Below are 5,043 nucleotides of genomic sequence, written 5' to 3'. Positions count from 1 at the left end.
GGCTAATTTTTTGCATTTTTTAGTAGAGACAGGGTTTCACTGTGTTAGCCAGGATGGTCTCGATCTCCTGACCTCGTGATCTGCCTGCTTTGGCCTCTCAAAGTGCTGGGATTACAGGTGTGAGCCACTGCGCCTGGCCGGGCTTACACAGTTTTAGGATATTTTTGGCCCTCTTGCATCTGAAGCCTTCCCTTTCAGAAATTTTCCACCTTATTATTAATTTATTTTTTTTTGAGATGGAGTCTCACTCTGTCATCCAGGCTGGAGTGCAGTGGTACCATCTTAGCTCATTACAACCTCGGCCTCCCTGGTTCAAGCGATTCTCCCACTTCAGTCTTCCCAAGTAGCTGGGATTACAGGTGCCCACCACCACATCCGGATAATTTTTATATTTTTAGTAGAGACGGGGTTTTGCCATGTTGGCCGGGCTGGTCTCAAACTCCTGACCTCAGGTGATCCGCCTGCCTCGGCCTCCCAAAGTGCTGGGATTACAGGTGTGAGCCACTGTGCCTGGGCCCACCTTATTATTTTTGAAGGGAGGCAGAATCCATCTGCCTATAGACACTGAGAGCACCAGGTTCTCACTTTTCCTGCCACCCTTTCCAGCTAGGAGGAGAGCATGTGGCCTAGGTTCTGGTGGTCAGGATCACTGGATTTGGATTTGAGGGTGCAGAAGCAGAGAAAATTTCTGAGGCACAGCAGGGGTTTCCAGGCCCAGTGGTCGCAGACGGCTGCCAGCAGCGACATCTAGTGTCCTGTGGTGACAACAGTGGCTTTAGCAACCCATTTAGGCTTGTGGCCATCTGTGCTCCTGCCAATCTTGGCTCTGTAGGTTTCTTGGTGATTTTGTGAACTATGCAGTATCCTGTGATAAATCATTTCTTTCTGTAAATAAGTCAGAGTTAGTGCCCATGGCTTACGACTCACAACTTTGATACAGATGTTGGCCAAAGTCCCAGACTGGTTTTTTTTTTTTTTTTTTTTTTTTTTGAGACGGAGTCTCGCTGTGTCGCCCAGGCTGGAGTGCAGTGGCGCGATCTCAGTTCACTGCAAGCTCCGCCTCCCATGTTCACGCCATTCTCCTGCCTCAGTCTCCCAAGTAGCTGGGACTACAGGCACCCGCCACCATGCCCAGCTAATTTTTTGTATTTTTAATAGAGACGGGGTTTCACCGTGTTAGTCAGAATGGTCTTGATCTCCTGACCTCGTGATCCACCCGCCTCAGCCTCCCAAAGTGCTGGGATTACAGGCGTGAGCCACCGTACCCGACCAGCTCTCCAGTTTTATACCTTGACCATGATGAACTGATACTAGGAATGGAGTAATTCTGTTCCAGAAGCTCACAAGGAACAGAATGAGGCGAGACGGGCTTGGACGTCTGTAGGAAAACTGTATAGATGGCAGTTGCAAAAACCATAAAGCCATTGTTCCCATACATCAACAAAACTGTTTGTTGAGCTACCATCCTCAGTGGGTTCTGTTGCTCTATCAGAGGGACGTGAGTGAATAGGGAGTGACTTCATTTGCCATTATACTCTCCTGCCCTCTGACCACTCACATTAACCCAGAGATCTTTACCAGTTCACAACATCCAATCAGAGCCAATACTGAGGCAGAGGCAGGTCTCTACTTCTCGACGTAAGGAACTGGAATCGCCCCTTTCTTGCCTTTGCTGTCCTCTGTGTTCCATGACTGCTCTTCAGGCTTTTCTAGATTCTCAGGATATCCCCCTTCTTAAAGGGAAAATCTTCTCCGTCACTCTCATTAAAGGCAAAGAGGGATTGAGTCATACGTACTCTGCCTCCTCCTGCCTGAGAATCAGCCCCGTTTCCTTGCTGAACCTAGAAGCTGGTTCTGTCAACACTGTGGGATCCACACTGTGCAGGAAGACCAGTTAGAATGGAGCTGTAGTCATCGAGGCTGGGGGAGAGAGAGACACATTCATTCGTTGCTGCTACACCGATGCCCGTGCCAGATATGATAGAATGCCAGGTTCTTCACACACAGCGTAGGTGTTTCTTCTTGCTCCTTGGGCGGTATATGTTTAGTGGGGGAGGGAGGAATTGGTGGTAAAAATCAGAACAAATCATATCACTAATAATAAACAGAAAAACCTCAACAGATTCCCAAGAAGAGTCCCCTTCAGAGTAATCTTTGGTTTTACAACCTCCCCAAGTCCCTTCAGGCACCAACAGGCAGTTCTAGATGGTTTAGTCAACACTCTTGGGCAGGGCGCGGTGGTTCACGCCTGTAATCCCAGCACTTTGGGAGGTCAAGGAGGGTGGATCACCTGAGGTCAGGAGTTCGAGACTCCTGTACACTTTCTCAGATCCCTAGCATTTCTGTAAGGACGGGGAATGCTTTCAGCCCTGAGCCCTGCAACCTACGTACTCAGGGAATAAATATCTCTCCTCAAGGACAACAGGGAAATAAACCCAGAAACCACACGCCATGCAAGAACAGCGGGGCTTTATGAGTCGTGGAGCTCAGGTCTCAGCCCACCCTGCTGCTCACTGTGTTCAGCACTCACTGGCCACTGTCCTGAAACATCAACTACTGGGGCTGTGGCATCAACTTCTTATCTCCCAGATCCCTGGGCCCAGGGAAGGGAAAGCTGATGACCCATAAATCAGGGTGCTCGCTGGGCACGGTGGCTCACGCCTGTAATCCCAGCACTTTGGGAGGCCAAGGCAGGTGGATCACCTGAGCTCAGGAGTTCACGACCAGCTTGGGCAACACGGGGAAACCCCGTCTCTACTAAAATACAAAAAATTAGCCAGGCATGGCGGCATGTGCCTGTAATCCCAGCTACTCGGGAGGCTCAGGCAGGAGAATCACTTGAACCTAGGAGGCGGAGGTTGCAGTGAATGGAGATTGCGCCCCTGCACTCCAGCCCAAGTGACAGAAGGAGACTCCATCTAAAATAAATAAATAAATAAATAACGGTGCTCTTTCTATGCACCCAGTTGGTGAGATGCCTGAGGCCCCGTCTCACCTCTCTGTAGGCCTGCACAGGTGTGACTTCCCTCCAGGTGAGACCCTGACACCCTCCCGCACAAATGCATTTTAAACCAGAATCGGTCTCATTGCAAGGGACTCCTGACTGTGAACAGAGGAGAGAGAGAGAGAGGATGAAAGCTTGAGATGGAGGTAGATAAAGCTGGGTACAGCTCTTCGAATGGGATAGAGGGAAGGAACCCTAAGGAAGAGAGGCTGCCCAGCATTTAAAATGTTTGGACAGTAGGGGAGAGGCAGGAGAAGGCTCTGCAGAGGAAATGGCATGGAGACGTGGGCAGGGGCAAGGGAGATTCATGGCCAGCAAGAGCTACAGAAAGGAGCACACTGGGAGGGACAAGATCCACCCTGTGCAAGGACAGGAAGAGGTTTGTGCGGCATCCACTGCAGCCAGTCGCAGCCTCTTCAGTGTCTGGGCCCTCCTATGGCTTTGGGACTTTGTCAGGGCTTAGCCCCCACGCAACTCCTCCCAGTGTTCACAAAGGCATTTCTGCCTTGGGCCAAGAAAACAGGCACCATTTGCTTACTTGACCCCCAAAACTCTGCCTTGCATATGTTAGATCCTCCAAGATGTGTAATTTACATCCCTGTAGAAAACCTATTATCTGACTTCCTGTCCCCTCCCGCCTTGGCTTCTGGTCCTGGTTGACATTCCCTGGGGAGGTAGCGACTCTGGCCAGGCAGGGCTGCTGCAGCCCTAAGGGCTGATGTGGGCGTTGTTATTATGTCCACTAAGAGCCTGCGTCCTTCAGGTCAGATGCCCAGGTCTCAGGTTGGGGCTGGGAAGGCAGACAAAGGGGCCCAAAAACCTCAGGTAGCTGAGAGGTTGGTATAGCAGCAGGGAGATGACAAATATCACCTTGTGGCCTCTTCTGGTCTGACTGCCCCTCACAAATCCAGACAGGAGGGGCACAGTGACTTGGAGTAGAATTGGACTGGCGTAGAGATGAAGGGGTGGCTACCTGTGGCCAGAAAATGGGATAAAATGAAATGGATGGGAACCTACATTTGTAGGATGCCTGCCCTGTGCCTGGAGTGGTGCTGGGTCCTTTCCAAGCTTTAATTCACTGAAATCTCACCAACCATCCTTTGAAGCATTGCCCCCTTTTTATAGATGCCTGGAAATGGTGGGAGTTGGAACTCAGGAACTGTGCTTTTAATAACTCACCAAGTCTGGCCTGGCGCGGTGGCTCACGCCTGTAATCCCAGCACTTTGGGAGGCCGAGGTGGGCGGATCACGAGGTGAGGAGTTCAAGACCAGCCTGGCCAATATGGTGAAACCCTGTCTCTACTAAAAATACAAAAATTAGCCGGGTGTGGTGGCTGGCACCTGTAATCCCAGCTACTCAGGAGGCTGAGGCAGGAGAATTGCTTGAACCTGGGAGGTGGAGGTTGCAGTGAGCCGAGATGGCGCCACTGTACTCCAGCCTGGGCAACAGATGAGACTCCATCTCAGAAAAAAAAAAGGTCACCAGATCTAATTGGAATCCAATTCCTGTTCTAATAATCCATTTTAGTTGGGCTTACACAGTTTTTTCTTTTTCTTTTCTTTTTTTTTTTGAGACGGAGTCTCACTCTGTCGCCCAGGCTGGAGTGCAGTGGCGTGATCTCGGCTCACTGCAAGCTCCGCCTCCCAGGTTCACGCTATTCTCCTGGCTCAGCCTCCCCAGCAGCTCGGACTGCAGGCACCGACCACCACGCCCGGCTAATTTTTTTGTATTTTTAGTAGAGATAGGGTTTCACCGTGTTAGCCAGGATAGTCTCAATCTCCTGACCTCGTGATCCACCCGCCTCATCCTCCCAAAGTGCTGGGATTATAGGCGTGAGCCACCGTGCCCGGCCTAGACTGTTAATAGAATATGCCAGATAAGACACATTTAGGCCGGGTGCGGTGGCTCATGCCTGTAATCCCAGCACTTTGGGAGGCTGAGGTTGGAGGACAACCTGAGGTCAGGAGTTTGAGACCAGCCTGGCCAACATGGTGAAACCCTGTCTCTACTAAAAATACAAAAATTAGCCGGGCGTGGC

This window comes from Colobus angolensis, unplaced genomic scaffold, assembly GCF_000951035.1.
Source record: "Colobus angolensis palliatus isolate OR3802 unplaced genomic scaffold, Cang.pa_1.0 Scaffold47, whole genome shotgun sequence".
In the NCBI taxonomy this organism is placed as follows: Eukaryota; Metazoa; Chordata; class Mammalia; order Primates; family Cercopithecidae; genus Colobus; species Colobus angolensis.
Note: the sequence above shows the minus strand (reverse complement) of the source record.